The 17,452-nt window shown below is 41.4% G+C and overlaps 2 long non-coding RNA genes across 2 annotated transcripts in view; both read right to left on the bottom strand.

Moving 5' to 3' along the window:
• LOC148151843 (uncharacterized) overlaps positions 1 to 8,840 on the bottom strand; it is a 40,796-nt gene extending 31,956 nt beyond the window's left edge. Inside the window, exon 1 of the long non-coding RNA XR_015759883.1 lies at positions 7,939 to 8,840. This is a non-coding gene — a long non-coding RNA (uncharacterized LOC148151843). The remainder of the gene's footprint in view (positions 1 to 7,938) is intronic.
• A 1,005-nt stretch (positions 8,841 to 9,845) lies between these two features.
• On the bottom strand, positions 9,846 to 10,700 carry LOC148151842 (uncharacterized). Its single transcript, XR_015759885.1, has 3 exons — positions 10,596 to 10,700; positions 10,424 to 10,495; positions 9,846 to 9,883 (listed from the first exon to the last, which is right to left on the bottom strand). It is a non-coding gene; the product is annotated as an uncharacterized LOC148151842 (long non-coding RNA).
• Between the last annotated feature and the right edge of the window lie 6,752 nt (positions 10,701 to 17,452).

Raw genomic sequence — 17,452 nt, 5'->3', positions numbered from 1 at the left:
TCAGCACTACTGCCTAACAACGCCAAGGACCCGGCTTCAATTCCATCTTCAGGTGACTATATGATGTTTGAACATCCTTCCCATGTCTGCATGGGTTTCTGCTACATTGTCAGGTTTAGTGGATTGGCCATACTAAATTGTCCAGGGACGTGCAGGCGAAGTGAACGAGCCATGGGTGGGCTGCTCTTTGGAGAGTAGTGTGGACTGAATGGCCTGCTTCCTGTAGTGATTCTATGAATTATACCTGAGACTGAGGAGGTATTGGGAGTCCTGGTTGTAAGAAAATTGTGGTCCACAAGTGTTTCTTTAATGGCCATTTAAAGGTCTTCTTTCAGCACTGGTATGACTTCCCCATGTCAAGGCAGGCTGACATCAAGTATCCAACTCAACAAGTTTCATTGGACAAGTTGGTGGGTGGTGAAGAGGGAGGGAACAGCTCACACTTTTATAGGTCTTCTGTACTGATTGGATGTGCCATTGCAAGCTCTTCACCCCTGTCCATGCATTGTGTTTTCTGTTTCAGTGAAAGCTCATCTTGTAAAAGCCAACTGAAAAAGTACAATCTACCAATCCAGATTTCAGTCTGGGATCTGACTTGTTATACAGTGTTATGAAGCAGAGATCAAACCCCTCTGTTAATTAAAACCAAACACCCAAAAAAGCTTGCCTTGCCTTGTAATCTGTTAAAATGCGAGTGAGTGACATAGAACTCCTAATTTTCACTATTTAAAAAAATATTTTCCTACAGAACACTAAACAAAACTATTAACAAATGAACACTCTTTGCCCTAATTGAACACAATCCTATTAACATGCAGTTTCAATAATACAATTATTAAACATTACATTAACTTAATCTCAAGTTCACATAGTCTCTGTTTTCAATCTTCCATCTGCTGATCTCCTTGGGTCTTCTTCTTTCTTTTTACTGCGAGTATGTTTTACAGGAAAAGGTATCTTTTGATATAGAGTGTCTTCTAATTTCATTGAGAGCAAGATTTTAGATGGGCAGTTAGCTCTCAGACAGTTGCTCTGATCAATTTTCAAAATGCCTTTATTTTATACTCCCCAAGATTGTACTCTCTCATTGGTCCAATGTTGTCAAAACAATAAATTCAAGCTCAATGGGGTTTTAGTATCCTGGTCATAATTTAAATTAATTGGTTAAATTTGAATTGTTGTCAAAACAGCAACCAAAACTCCATTTAACAGCCAAATTGTCACATGTAACTATTTTTGAACAGCCCTTCTCCTAACCATTCCATTTGGGCAGCTGAGCCTGCACTTCAAATTCACTCCATGATTCAGAAAACACTCTCTATTTTAAAGTGAACATACACTCATTCAACTTTGTAGCAATAATCATACAGTAATTGTACAGCACAGAAACAGATCCTTCGGTCCAATTCATCCATGCTGACAGGATATCTTAAATTAATCTAGTTCCATTTACCAGCATTTGCCCCATACCCCTCTAAACCCTTCCAACGATGGTTCAATGGTTAGCACTGCTGCCTCATAGCACCAGGGTCCCAGGTTCGATTCCAGCCTCGGGCAACTGTCTGTGTGCAGTTTGCACATTCTCCCCATGTCTGCGTGGGTTTCCTCCCACAGTCCAAAGATGTGCAGGTCAGGTGAATTGGCCATGCTAAATTGCCCGTAGTCAGAGGGAAATGGGTCTGGGTGGGTTATTCTTCAGAGGGTCAGTGTGGACTTGTTGGGCCGAAGGGCCTGTTTCCACGCTGTAGAGAATCTAATCTAATCTATTCATATACTTATCAGGATGCCTTTTAAATATTGTTGCGCCAGCCTCTATTACTTCCGCTGGCAGCTTGTCCCATACATGCACCACACTGTGTGTGAAAATGTTACTGCTTAGGTCCCTTTTAAATCTCTCTCCTCTCACTTTAAACCTATGTCCTCTAGTTTTGGACTCCTCCAGCCCAGGAAAAAGATCTTGGCTATTCACCCTATCCATGCCCCTATGATTTTATAAACCCCTATAAGGTCACCCCTCAGTCTCTGACATTCCAGGGAAAATAGCCCCAGCCTATTCAGCCTCTCCCTACAGCACAAACCAGTTAATCTTGGCAACATCCTTGTAAATCTATTCTGAACCCTTTCAAGGTTCGTGACATCCTTCCTATGGCAGGGAGACCAGAATTAGATTAGATTCCCTACAGCATGGAAACAGGCCCTTTGGCCCAACAAGTCCACATCGACCCTCCAAAGAGTAACCCACCCAGACCCATTCCCCTACCTTATATTTACCCCTGACGTGGCAATTTAGCATGGCCAATTCACCTGACCTGCACATCCTTTGGACAGTGGGAGGAAACCCACGTAGACACTGGGAGAATGTGCAAACTCCACACAGACAGGCGCCCAAGGTAGGAATTGAACCCGGGTCCCTTGCGCTATAAAACTGCAGTGCTAACCACTGAACCACCATGTCGCATGCAGTATTCCAAAAGTAGTCTAAACAATATCATGTACAACCGCAACATGACCTCCCAACTCCTATACTCAATGCACTGACCAAACATCTTCTTCACTATCCTAACTACCTGCAACTCCACTTTCAAGGAACTATGAGCCTGCATTCCAAGGTCTTTGTTCAGCAATACTCCCCAGGATCTTTCAATTAAGTGTACAGGTTCTGCCCTGATTTATCTTTCCAAAATATGGCACCTCATTTATCTAAATTAAACTGTACAGTAATAATACCAGCTAGGATCATAACAACAGTTTTGTGTGTAACCAGGATGTGTACGTATTGATTATTTGAAGCTGATATCTCATACATACATGTGACCATCATGCATCTTATAAGTAATGTAACTAGATAATACATACAACGTAATAAACCTTTTTATCAAGACTGAGCCCAAAGTTGAGGCCTTCTGTGAAAGACTTCATGTTACTGACTCCCCCGTCTCTGTAACATTGCCCAGTACCAACAATAAGGATTGGTGGCAGTAAACCAATGCCACGTTTTCGCAGTCACACCCTTATGATACTTTGAAATATTATAATATTATCATATTGGTCAACACTCCCTATGTCACAGCTGTGATCAGAGAACTTTAAACCATTGATTGGAGGTGGGATTTTCTCCCCTAACTTGGTCCTGAAGCCAATTAAATGACTGCAGAATAATCTGGCAGAGGAGGGACCCTTTTCCTTCACTCTGTGACATCCATCCCAAAAATTCTAGATTTGACTATTTAAGTTACATGTACCTTTGATAATTAAATACAGTAAATTGTGCTTTTTAAGTGTCCAACTATAAAAACTGACCTCTTGGTTAAACTGTGGTGTATGCGTAGCAGGTGGTTAATATGATACCACCAATTTTCTACTATCAAATGTTTAATGCTGTGTGCATTGTAGCATTGAATTGTACTTACTGCAATACCCTCTACTGGCTGACTTTGCACTCATGGAAAAGGCATCAATATAACTTTCATATGCTCCAATCACGACAAATATGACAACTGTACTCATACAAAATTATTAAGAATGCAGGCTCTATTATTGTGCACAATACCAACGAGCAACAGAGCATCCAAATATATAGTTTTGAAAATGGCATACTGAAAAATGTGTTATAATTTTATATTTTAGGCCATAATTATGTTGCATTGCTGATCTAGGACTAATGCTGAGTTGCACTGTAGAGAGTAAAGGCATTTGAGATCCAAAAAGACATCTGCATGAAGCACATGCATAACAGCAACTCCACGGCGTGCACATTTTTACGTGCAAAATGTGTCCGTGTGCTGGGAATTATGGAATGTGGTACTGATTTGTCATCCTGGAGCCACCCTGGCAGTCGAAAGAATCTACCTTACTCTCCTCGAGCTGGATAGCCATTAGGTGGGCATAAAGACACAGACAAGCACAAGTTTAATCTCCAGTTGGGCAAGTGTCAGATATTATTAGTTTCCTGTTAGAGTCATCATGAACAGTCCAACTGCTATAAAATGTTTTGATGCATTGCCATCATCATCCTGACAACAGTATGGACTCACACAATGGCCCCATACAACTGGAGTTTTTCAGCACTTGCATACTGCACTGAGTTTTAACAAGATACAGAGGGCTTCGTGCGATACATCTGCAACTCTCTGTTATTCAGGAATTTGTATTTATAGAACATTGTTACGGAAGCTTTGTCACACACAATTTAACAACAACCTAGAAAAAGGCAGGTGGTGGGAGAGGTATTAAGAAGCTTCATAGGAGAGAAAGGAGAAACAAAGAGATGGAATTCTAGAGCTTAAGCTCTTGATAAGAGTCTGACTGCTTCAATATATTTAGCGGCCTTTCAGTGTCTGCCTGACCTCTTCCCCCTGCTTTTAATTCCCTTTTTTTATGCCCCATTACCACCTCTCAGCTTTCTCTTAAATCTTGCATGCCTAAAGGCTTTGAATGATGAAAGAAAACTGTTTAGCAACACATTTACATCTATATGTTCAACTTGAAGTCACACTATGCTGCCAATGAAGAAAGGTGAGAAACATCTAAATGTCTATATCCCTAACGGAGTATGGTCTTATGTGAATTATGTTCAAAATGCCAAAGAGATTTACAGCACAAATTAAACCCACACATCCCCTTGAGGCGTGTTGCATCCAAGTTTAAAAAGAGTTTAAAGCAAAATATTACCTTACAAATCAATGGTTAGACGACAGTTGGATTAGTGTGGTCAATTCTGGACACAACACTTTGGAATGATGTGAAGGCATTGAGAGGGCTGCAGAGGATATTTGCAAGAATGGTACCAGAAATAAAGAACTTCGGTTATGTGGAGAAAGTGAGGACTGCAGATGCTGGACAGTTGAAAAGGGTGACATTGGAAAAGCACAGCAGGTCATGCAGCATCGCAGGAAAATCTACGTTTTGGGCATAAGCCCTTCATCAGGGATGTGGAAGGAGAAGGGGGATGAGAGGTAAATAGGGTAGTGAGGGTGGGGGAAGGTAGATGCGAAGGCAATAGGTGGATGCAGGTGGGGGGTAATTTGATAGGTTAGTGGGGAAAGTGGAGCAGATAGGTGGGAAAAAAGATGGACAGATAGGACAGGTCAAAGGGGGGTATGTGAAGAGGCTAGAGAGGCTGAAAACCAAAGAAGGTTAAATGAAAATTTAGAGCTGACAAAGTGTTGCTGGAAAAGCGCAGCAGGTCAGGCAGCATCCAAGGAGCAGGAAAATCGACGTTTCGGGCATGAGCCCTTCTTCAGGATTGAGGAAAGTGTGCCAAGCAGGCTAAGATAAAAGGTAGGGAGGAGGGATTTGGGGGAGGGGTGTTGGAAATGCGATAGGTGGAAGGAGGTTAAGGTGAGGGTGATAAGGTGAGAGTGATAGGCCGGAGTGGGGGGGAAGTCAGGAAGAAGATTGCAGGTTAGGAAGGTGGGGCTAGTTCAAGGGTTGGGACTGAGACAAGGTGGGGGGAGGGGAAATGAGGAAATTGGAGAAATCTGAGTTCATCCCCTGTGGTTGGAGGGTTCCTAGGCGGAAGATGAGGCGCTCTTCCTCCAGCCATCATGTTGCTATGGTCTGGCGATGGAGTAGTCCAAGGACCTGCATGTCCTTGGTGGAGCGGGAGGGGGAGTTGAAGTGTTGAGCCACGGGGTGGTTGGGTTGGTTGGTCCGGGTGTCCCAGAGGTGTTCTCTAAAACGTTCCGCAAGTAGGCGGCCTATCTCCCCAACATAGAGGAGGCCACACAGGGTGCAGCAGATGCAGTAAATGATGTGTGTGGAGGTGCAGGTGAATTTGTGACGGATATGGAAGGATCCCTTGGGGCCTTGGAGGGAAGTAAGGGGGGAGGTTTGGGCGCAAGTTTTGCATTTCTTGCTGTTGCAGGGGAAGGTGCCGGGAGTGGAGGTTGGGTTGGTGGGGGGTGTGGACCTGATGAGGGAGTCACGGAGGGAGTGGTCTTTTCGGAACGCTGATAGGGGAGGGAAGGGATATATTTCCCTCGCCTTCCATATCCGGCACAAATTCACCTGCACCTCCACACACATCATTTTCTGCATCCGCTGCACCCGATGTGGCCTCCTCTACATTGGGGAGACAGGCCGTCTACTTGTGGAAAGTTTCAGAGAACAACTCTGGGACACCTGGACCAACCAACCCAACCACCCCGTGACTCAACACTTCAACTCCCCCTCCAACCCCATCAAGGACATGCAAGTCCTTGGACTACTCCATCGCCAGACCATAGCAACACGACGGCTGGAGGAAGAGCGCCTCATCTTCCGTCTACGAACCCTCCAACCACAAGGGATGAACTCAGATTTCTCCAGTTTCCTCATTTCCCCTCCCCCCACCTTGTCTCAGCCCAATCCTCGAACTCAGCCCCACCTTCCTAACCTGCAATCTTCTTCTTGACGTCTCCGACCCCCCCCCCCCCCCCCCCCAAACCTCCGGCCTATCACCCTCACCTTAACTTCCTTCCACCTATCGCATTTCTAACGCCCCTCCCCCAAGTCCCTCCTCCCTACCTTTTATCTTAGCCTACTTGGCACACTTTCCTCCTTCCTGAAGAAGGGCTCATGCCCGAAACATCGATTCTCCTGCTCCTTGGATGCTGCCTGACCTGCTGTGCTTTTCCAGCAACACTTTTTCAGCTCTGATCTCCAGCATCTGCAGTCCTCACTTTCTCCTAAATGAAAATTTAATCAAGGTGTTCAAAATCTTATAGGGCTTGGACTGAGTAAAGAAAAACTGTTTCTAGTCATAGAAGGGTTTGTCATCAGAGTGCACATTTAAGTTAATTGGCAAAAGAAACCGAGGCGACAGGAGAAAAAGTAATTATATAGTGAATTGTTTAGATCTTGAATGCACTATCCAAAAGAATGGTTGAAGTAAATTTAATTGAAAATTACATGATCTGCAACACTGTGGAGAGAAAACAAGGGAGTGGCACTATTGAATAGATTTTTCAAATAAATGCTAAAGATATTATGGGCCAAAAAGCCTCCTTATGAGCTATATTGTTCTATGATTCTACTATCGTTCCTGACTACATTGGGTTTTGTTTTGGATTGCTGGAGCAAATAGTTGGCATTGACATGATGAGCCTAATGGCTTCCTTCTGTGCAGTTAAAAGCTTCTTCAAACCAATTATTTATTTCTGATGTGTTGTCACTGTCAACATGTAGACAAATACGGTATTGAGTTTCCACACAGTATGATCCCACAAACATCAGTGAGGTATGCAAATATGACACACAGAAAAACATGATGAATTCTAATGCAGAGTAAGGAAAAATAAATTAATGATAATAAATAAGTGCTCGTACCAATCAAGAACCAAGGATCTTGTGAAATTGAGGATTTTAAATGAACAAATAAATAAAGAAATAGTACTTGAGAAATTAATGGGACCAAATGTGGAGAAATTACCTAGATCTGAGACATTTTTTTGGACAAGGAAACATTTTCTGACTTTTTTTTAAGGAATGCCACCACTTAATCTGGTTGTCAGCCCTCCAGGATTGCCCTGGCGTCTCCAAGAATTAAAAATTAAACTTTCAGACACTGCTACGAGCAACCAAATAGGAAAACCATAGGAGCATTGCAAAAAGTTGTTAATTTTAATTTTATTTGAATTTTTTAGTAGTTATAAAAATATTGAAAATGGAGAAAAGATTGTTTCATTTGGCAGAGATGTTGGAAGCAGAGGCCATGTGCTGAAACCCCCAGGTACACTTGAAAAGGAGTTGGCAACTCCATCACTAAACCTGGAGAGAATACACATATCTGTCAATTTACAGACTATGGAAAACACATGGTTTGAATATGCTATAAAGTTCTCATTGAGGACAATTAATACTCACTTCCTGTCAAATTGCATGTTATGGTCCAGATGTTCCAATAAATGTCAGAAACCTGATTTCCAGTCATGATTGGATTAAAAATTACTCACTCACCTTTTGACACTTTGGATGTTCTTAGAAAGTTGCCTCCGATCAATCTGTCCAGGAATCCTCAAATCCAAGACTTCAGAAGATCGTCGTAGAAACCACACCCCCTTTTGCATCAGTCAGAGTTCCATGATTGAGTGTTTAAGGTGCCAATGAGATTGTGGGGTAGCAGGTGGAATGCTGTGAGTGAATGAGTGCTTCAGAGAGGTTGGGCTTCAGAGCTGTTGGCATGCCAGCAAGGGAGAGGCTTATTGTCTGGTCAATGGGATTTGGTGGGGAATGGGTGGTGGGGTCAGTGCTGAGTTGGGAGTCAATTTAATTGTTACCCAGGGGTTAGAGTAGGTTTAACACCTGGCTAACTATTAAACTGATCTGAGTAGGAACACTTTGAAGTTTCTGACTTTAAGAGTCTTTTATTGAGGAACCTGGTTACAAGGAAATTGCCCATCAGCATATCTGGACCAATGTGTGTGATATATGTAATAGTAAAAATCACCTTAAATATTGGTATATTTGACAGAAGCACCTCGTGACATAGAAACATGCACTATCAAATACAATAGTATTGAAGCATTTTGGCTCTGATGGATTAGAATGTGAGGAAATTTACTTTGTAGCGTGGGAAACAAAGCAAAATGTACTATTTCAAATACTTCACACATCAAAATGTTGATTTTCAGAAAAAACTGGGTGCACTTACACATGAAATATGGAAAGTTAGCATGCAGGCATCACATCACCTGGGGCAGCACTGTGGGTCAGTGGTTAGCACTGCTGCTTCACAGTGCCAGGGTCCCAGGTTTGACTTTTGGTGACTGTCTGTGTGGGTTTCCACTGGGTGAGCTGATTTCCTCTCATAGTCCAAAAATGTACAGGTTAGGTGAATTGGCCATTGTAAATGTGGGGTTAAAGGAATGGGGTAGTGGAACTGGATCTGGGTAGGATGCTTTTCGGAGGGTTGGTGCAGACTCTTTCTACACTGTAGGGATTCTATAATTCTCCAAGCAATGAAGAATTTAAATCGAAAAGTTAACCTTAATTGTAAGTGGGCACAATATAAGAACAAGGGACTCCTGATAGACTTTTGATCATATCACAACTAGAGGACTGTGCATAGCTCACGCCTCCATTTCTCAGAAAGGATATATTTGCATTGGCTGGCAATACCATGAAGAATTAACACATCTCCTTTAATGAGAGACTGGGTAAATTGTGCCGATACTATCCAAAGCTTAGAAGAACGAGGACACCTCACTGAAATGTACAAGAATCTTCAGGGGATGGACAGGAAAGACACCGAGCAGTTGTCATCCCTGGCTGAGGAAATTAGAACTTAGAGGCACAGTATCAAGTTAAGGACTTGATAATTTAAAAGCAAGATGAGAAGAAATGATTTCACTCAAAGCAGAGAATTTTTGTACAGCTCAGAGATGTCAATGCTATATTGTTGAATATAACTAACGTTGACAGATAATAATTGGATGTGGGGAGCGCAAAGGAAAATAGAGTTAAGAGCAGAGATTATAGGTTTTATAGGGGTATATAGAGGCATCATGTCTGTTCCTGTTCTTATTTCTTATGATGAATGACCATTTGGGCAAAGTATCATTGTTGATGGAACCAGGTAAATATTAACATATTCAGAAAAGATAAAGAAAATCATCAAGCAAAAAGTCTACCTGTGTAATCGATTAAAAATACTTAATAGCAGTAGTAAAAGTTTGTTTTCATTCCTTGAAATGAAAAGATAAAGCAGAAAAATTAGGGAGTGATTTTCCATCTGAATGATAAAACATTTTCCAAAATATTATGTTTAGCTGTTAACCAGCAACCTTCTGATGCACTGTCTCACAACCATTTCAAAAAGGCTGAATGCATACTAATGGATGTGAATGAATGTCACATACTTCTGACAGAAGAGAACATGTTTCTCCAAGTGAAGGCTTTAATTCTGTAAAGAAGTAACAAATTCAAAGAGACATTCATTTGAACAACACTCATATTTCTTCGCATTTTAATTTTAATGTGTTTTCCATTTTTAACTAAAAATTAAAACAACTACTTAAGTGCAATAGTTCATAGTACTCCTCCAAGTTACACAGTAAACAATGGAGTGAACACATTAGGATGATGTAATCATAGGCAACACACCCTTTATCACTGGAATGAGCTGGGACGATTTATTTTATACCTTTGACATTAGCTGTCTCTTGCTTCTAGCAGAAAATATAATAGTTATTCCCATTTACAGAAGCCTTAATACCGGTGTTCTAATCTCACTGCAGTATCACTGAACACTTTGGTCAGCATACCTTCTTTGTAACAGCATAGTATCTTGCTCCACAAATATACCAGGCACATAAACAAATGATAGTATAATAATAGAAGGCACAGATGAGTCTGGTCCCAGCCATTTAAGGGAATACTCTCAGGAGCAACACTAGCATACAGTAGATTGCACACAGTAATTACCTGCAGCTCACACACTTACCCATATCGTTTTCTACCACATTGTTTCCTTGTATTCAGCTCAAAACCTTGTATTAATTTGTGATGAGACAATCTGAAAATAAAGTGGCAGGAATGCGAATATTAGTTGGAATATTACCTGTAAACTGTAAGGAATAAGATCAATATCTGTTATTTTAAGATAGCCTTCTTACTTTAGTTTCAGTTAATACTAGAAAATTAGTGGAATACTTCACACTTGCTGATGTGAAGGGAGCAGGTGAATATGTGTAGACATATTTTATGAAAATCAAGTTGCCAATATGACGACTTTATCGCTAGCAGTAAACAAATGAAAAGTTGCAGGTGGTTAAATTTGAGGTTTTGTATTCCTGCCTCAATGCAATCTGGCTCTTTTCTGAGGAAGCAAGTATCAAGGTCAAAGATATGAAAGGTAAGTGACTCTGCAGCTGACTTTATAAACTGCATCATAGATCATAACAGGGATTGGCTCCCACAGAAATACAATGCCAGAGAATGTTTTTATTAGAAAAGCATGCACAGCTAGTGAGGGCATATCAAACACTAGCTGCCCTTCTCCTTCAAAGGGAATTAAAGCTCAGCTTTAACTGGGCTGAACTCAAAAGGTCACAAGATATTGTGGTTTGCCCCACCTCTTGTGTAAAATCTTGCATATCAGACAGCTTTTTGGCTCACCTTGACAAATTGGTTGATAAGGAGTGTTTTTAGAAAACACTCTTGTTATGAGAATAGCGAAATTAAAGGGATGAAATTATTGAACCTTTGAATACATAACGAGCATCATTTATTGGAAAACGAAACAGCTAGGAAGTCAGGGCAGAATATTGGAGGAAGGGTCAACCCTTATACCTTTTCTGCGTATCCTAGAAATCAGTCATAGAACATGATGGGGACACTTTAAAGAAAGTATGAAAAGGTAAAAAAAAAAGTTGATCTCCAAAACATAATACAATACAGGAACAGGTCTTTCGGTCTACCCAGACTGCGCTGATTCTAATTTCTATTTTGCTTCATATTTCAGTAGAGATTCAACATTAAGTATGGATACACATTAGTGACTTGCGGCCAGCCCTCTGACAACTTTCAAATAAATTCATGCCCTCATCCCTTTCTATACCTATAACTTCCTCAAAACTCTGAAATCTCTGTGCTCCGTAATGGCAGTTTTGTCTTCAAACACCTTGAACTTGAACTCTGGGATTACCTTCTTAATCTTTTCCTACTCTGTCTCATTTTAAGAGATATTCCTTGAAATTTATGGAATAATATTTTTAGTATCCCTCTATGTGGATCAATGTTAAATAAAACTCTTGCAAAGCAACTTGGGAGATCGTGTGTTAAAGATATTATACATTGTTGCTAGGGCCCAGGGAATAGTTAGGGGCCTCCTAGTAATTGACTGACTGAACAGAAACTTTTAAAAAGCTGCAAACCCAAAGTTCAAAGTGCCCTGTGATAAAAAGGCTTCCTGCCTGATCCATCAACTTATCAAACCTGAGTGGTGTCCAGGAGCAAGATCCAATGTTAGGTTCTCATGTGAGCTATGTGCAGCCACTGGTAGAAAATGAACTAAGATTTGAATTAAGATGAGTAGTTCTGAAGAATTATACCAGACTTAAAACGTTAACACTATTTCTCTCTCCACAGATACTGCCTGATCTTCAGAGTTTTTACAGCATTTTAAGCATTTTTTTCAGATTTTCATCATCCACAATATTTTGCTTTTATAGGATTGGAATGCCCTGTCCCTCTCAATTTTAAGGAGACTGCATGAGCACAGAGCCATTTCACACCACGCAGGAAGACTAAACAAAACCCAAAGTACCACTGCCACCTCACAGCACCAGGGACCCAGGTTCGATTCCGGCCTTTGGCGACTGTCTGTGTGGAGTTAGCACATTCGACCCGTGTCTGTGTGGGTTTCCTCCTAGTGCTCCGGTTTCCTCCCACAGTCCAAAGATGTGCAGGTTAGGTGAATTGGCTAAGCTAAATTGACCATAGTATTCAGGGATGTGTAGATTAGGCGTATTAGTCAGGGGTAAAATATAGAGTAATAGGGTAGGGGAATGGGTCTGGGTGGGATACTCTTTGGGGAATTGGTGTGGACTTGTTGGGCTAAATGGCCTGTTTTCACACTGTAGGGATTCTATTCTATTCTTCTATTCTACTATATCCTTGCTTTTCCTGACCATTTCATCTAGGAGATAGATACCGCTTGGTTGGTGACCAGTGGATAATATGTCCCCAAAGAATTCCTGTTTCAGACATTCATAGAAGATGAGATATTGACGAAAAATTGAACCTCACTCACAATCTAATGAAAGAGCTTTGAAACAAGGGGAATGGGTCTGGGTGGGTTGCTCTTCGGAGGGTCGGTGTGGACTTGTTGGGCCAAAGGGCCTGTTTCCACACTGTAAGTAATCTAAACTAATCAATGCCAGGGGTTGAATTGCAAGTCCTTCAGTTTCCCCAAAGGGTCTTAAACCAGACTTAGTTAGCTACTAGGGATGCATGAAGAATGGTTATTCAGTCATGCATATGTGTACTTCAGGCCTCCTTGAACTGAAGACATTATTCTCTGAAATTAGGCTTAGATATCCCCAAACAAGAGAGTAATACAGCTTTTTAATGAGCACCAACATTTTAAGGATTAAGTAAGCCACTTACGAGGTCTAGACACCAGCTGTCTACTTTGTATTGCTTTATGTTATGAAAAGAAACAATTTTTATATCAAATCATTTGATATTTAAGAGTTTGTCTCTGAATTATGACATTACTGCTGGGACAAATTCGCCCCTTTTCAGATGGAAGGTTCTGATGTTTCTATTGCATCAGAATAACGAATAGAGATGAAAAAGAAATCTCAGGAGTTTAAATGTACTGGAGTTCAATTAAGACCACTACAGGTCGTTCTGCTATAACACACGTTTCATGAACGCAAATTTGTTATAACACAATTGACGAATTGGGGACACGATTTCTTAAGCATGAACTTCTAAAACATGTGTTGGCTGTAACGCGATTGCATCAGTTTACGTACTTAGAGTCATAGAGTCATAGAGATGTACAGCATGGCAACAGACTCTTTGGTCCAGCGCATCCATGCCGGCCAGATATCCCAACCCAATCTAGTCCCACCTACCAGCACCCGGCCTATATCCCTCCAAATCCTTCCTATTCATATACCCATCCAAATGCCTCTTAAATGTTGCAATTGTACCAGCCTCCACCACTTCCTCTGGCAGCTCATTCCATACACGTACCACCCTTTGCATGAAAATGTTGCCCCTTAGGTCTCTTTTATATCTTTCCCCTCTCACCCTAAACCTATGCCCTCTAGTTCTGGACTCCCTGACCCCAGGGAAAAGACTTTGTCTATTTATCCTATCCATGCCTCTCATAATTTTGTAAACCTCTATAAGGTCACCCCTCAGCCTCCGACGTTCCAGGGAAAACAGCCCCAGCCTGTTCAGCCGCTCCCTGTAGCTCAGATCCTCCAACCCTGGCAACATCCTTGTAAATCTTTTCTGAACCCTTTCAAGTTTCACAACATCTTTCCGATAGGAAGGAGACCAGAATTGCACGCAATATTCCAACAGTGGCCTAACCAATGTCCTATATAGCCACAACATGGCCTCCCAACTCCTGTACTCAATATTTTGACCAATAAATGAAAGCATACCAAACGCCTTCTTCACTATCCTATCTACCTGCGACTTCACTTTCAAGGAGCTATGAACCTGCACTCCAAGGTCTCTTTGTTCAGCAACACTCCCTAGGACCTTACCATTAAGTGTATAAGTCCTGCTAAGATTTGCTTTCCCAAAATGCAGCACCTCGCATTTATCTGAATTAAACTCCATCTGCCACTTCTCAGCCCATTGGCCCATCTGGTCCAGATCCTGTTGTAATCTGAGGTAACCCTCTTCTCTGTCCATTACACCTCCAATTTTGGTTTCATCTGCAAACTTACTAACTGTACCTCTTATGCTCGCATCCAAATCATTTATGTAAATGACTAAAAGTAGCGTTGAGTTATGTGCTGTTTCTAAAGCACGATTTTTCCATAATACGGGGTAGTGCAACTATCATGTTATAGAAGAACTAACTGTTTATGTAAAATAAATGAATAAAGAAACTTGCAATCCAATCTCTACCTAATCACATTTTTCAGAATACTATTTCAAATACAATAAATTATCTTCTGGCAGGGGATTCACTGTTACTGTACAATAATCAACTATTTTGCACCAGATCTGTCTCAAAGTCAAGATGGATAATTTATTCAATAACTTCAAGATTTTGACCTAGAAACAGTGAAAAAGTGGCAAATATTGTTTAGGTCACCAGCTCACCAGTGGGCAATGAAAGCTGTGTATCTTGACTGAAGTGTCTTTGTCAAGTCTTTATGGGAGAGTAAGCTACCAGTGCTGTAAAAAGTTGGGTGACTGACCTAGTGAGCTTAGTCAGAGAGAAAGTATGGATTTGTCCAAAAGAGTCCACCATAATTGTGTTGGAGTAGAAGGTTTCATGGAATTGAATATCTATTAGTGATGAATTGAGATCCCATTTATTTCTTTACCAGATTTTATCAGCTGTGATCTACTTTTCATGAACTACCTGCACTTACAAGTACCAAATCAGTTTAACACAAAAAAGGTGCAACAATAATCAGTGGGTAAAATTTTAAATGTCTTCAGCACAGAATTTAGGACTTGTAAGTTTCTAAAACTTCCAAGTACAAAGGAATATTATCCCATTGAAAATATTTACTTTGCAGCAAACTTCCAATACTAAATACTAGCCATAATCATTCCACATTGTACCTCAGGATTGAAAGATTGCTCATGAACACTACTGCAAGAGAAGGTCACTGAGTACAGTGAGTGCTGACAGAGACATAAGTAAACATTACTGTTGGCAGAAATACTGCTGACTTCAATTGTTTTAACCTTTTGTACTTCAGACATTGTTCCAAAGTTCTCTCCTCCACTCTCACTGTATAATCTTTAACACATGGTCTGATATCATCTCCACAAAGACATGTTCACTTTGCTGACCAATCACACAACCAAACAGGTCTTTCTTTTGGTTGAGTTGGCTACTTTTATTTGTGGATAGTGAAGTCTTTGCAAACTTAGCTCATCCAATGAGGCAGAAACACTTGGGGTAGAACTTTCCTAGCCCTTGAACAACATGGGCAATGGTGAGACAATTGGGAAAATACTGAGAGAATGAGAAAATGAGATTCTCATCATCAAGAAAAATGTTCAATTTTGATCACAAAGTTTCAACAGCTAAATGAGAATTGACTAGCGAAGGGCCTATTTACATGTCCTAACAACATGATGTTACCTAATCTCATTTCTTATTATCTAATCTCATTACCTAATCTCAGTTTGTTACTTTGAGGCTACAAAAAGAATTGAGATGGTGACAATTCCTGACTTTAAAGTCAGAGTGGTACCTGACAGTTGCAAATTGTCAGCATCTACTCAGGTATCAATCTTGGCCAACATTTCTCAACATCGTGGGGCATGTTCATACAGTGGTTGCTTGCATCATCCAAGCACAGAAGCTGGCATTGGCAAACATCAATCTCACCCTATCATGGCACATCTCTGATTAATTTACAATAGCTCACTAACTCATACTACTCTTTGGTATTCAATGCCACCTTTCGCTGCACTGTTGTTGACAGACTACTTTGTGTGCACAATCAGGCATCATTGCATGCATTGGAACAGGGTGCATCTCAGGTCTCTTAGCACTTGTTCTTCATGCTCATTCATTTTATGCCTACTTGAATGCATACAAAATCTTTGCCTTCCACTGCCTTTTTACATCTTTGTTCATTCAGAACTTGCAGACTCACCGTACTTTTTTGTTGCCTTGCCTTTAAGCACATTCACAAAACTATGCAGCTTTCCATGTTCTCCAGCAATGCTTAGTCAAAGAGAGACATGTTGCTGCACCATGATGTGTTAGGTCAATCTCATACATGTCCCATATTCCAGCAGCTTACATGGTAAACACACAATGTACTTCAACCAAATAGTCATGTATCAAACTTCAAGTCTTTAGTAAAGTCAAAGGCAACTGTCATCAGTCAGAGGCTGATGTCACAATCAGTCATGGCAACATCTGATATCAGTTCAGGGGTTTGGACATACTTGGGGCATTCAGAGTCAGGGTTCTGCTATGTTATAGTCTGGTTAGTTTGTCTATGGTCAGGTCCACTGAAAACAGTCCAGGCCTTTGCACTAAGTCAGTCAAGGAGCTCACCAATAAGTCAGGGGTCTAGTTAGTTATCAATCAAGGTTTCCATTCCAAGTTGGTCAATGGGACACGACAAAGTCAGCCTTGGGTGAGTTCACTGGAAGCCAAGAGAGGGTGCGGTTATCAGGGCTACTGCTGTGTTGGAGAACTTAAGTGTGTGAACTGGAGGTTGAAGCCAGGATGCAGAAAGGACAATAACTGGGAAAGGGGCAACAACATTCAAGTGTGGCAATGCTAGAGCGATGGGATCATCGACTGTCACTGCCTTCAGTGGAGGGTCAGAACCATAATAATGTTTAGCAAATGATGTTAGGCTTGGGGCTCAGGTGTATAGTGGAGAGATGAAGAATCAAATATAAGGTGTGGGTGGGGAGGTGAGGAGGTTCAAAGTTGATACGGTTGACAGGTAGTGTAAGGCAAAAAGGAACATAGATATTTGAAGGGTCAGCAAGATTTAAAAAAATGTGTTGCTGGAAGGGCGCAGCAGGTCAGGCAGCATCCAAGGAGAAGGAAAATCGACGTTTCGGGCATAAGCCCTTCTTCAGGAATGAGGAAAGCGTGCCAAGCAAGCTAAGATAAAAGGTAGGGAGGAGGGACGTGGGGGAGGGGCGTTAGGAATGCGATAGGTGGAAGGAGGTTAAGGTGAGCGTGATAGGCCAGTGAGGGGGTGGGGGGGGGGGGGGGGGGGCGAGAGGTCGGGAAGAAGATTGCAGGTCAAGAAGGCGGTGCTGAGTCTGAGGGCTGGGACTG

The sequence above is a fragment of the Chiloscyllium plagiosum genome, unplaced genomic scaffold (assembly GCF_037043375.1).
Source record: "Chiloscyllium plagiosum isolate Xiang-an unplaced genomic scaffold, Cpla_swu_hap1 HiC_scaffold_2, whole genome shotgun sequence".
Taxonomy (NCBI): Eukaryota; Metazoa; Chordata; class Chondrichthyes; order Orectolobiformes; family Hemiscylliidae; genus Chiloscyllium; species Chiloscyllium plagiosum.
This window is presented reverse-complemented; position numbering and strand designations above follow the sequence as displayed.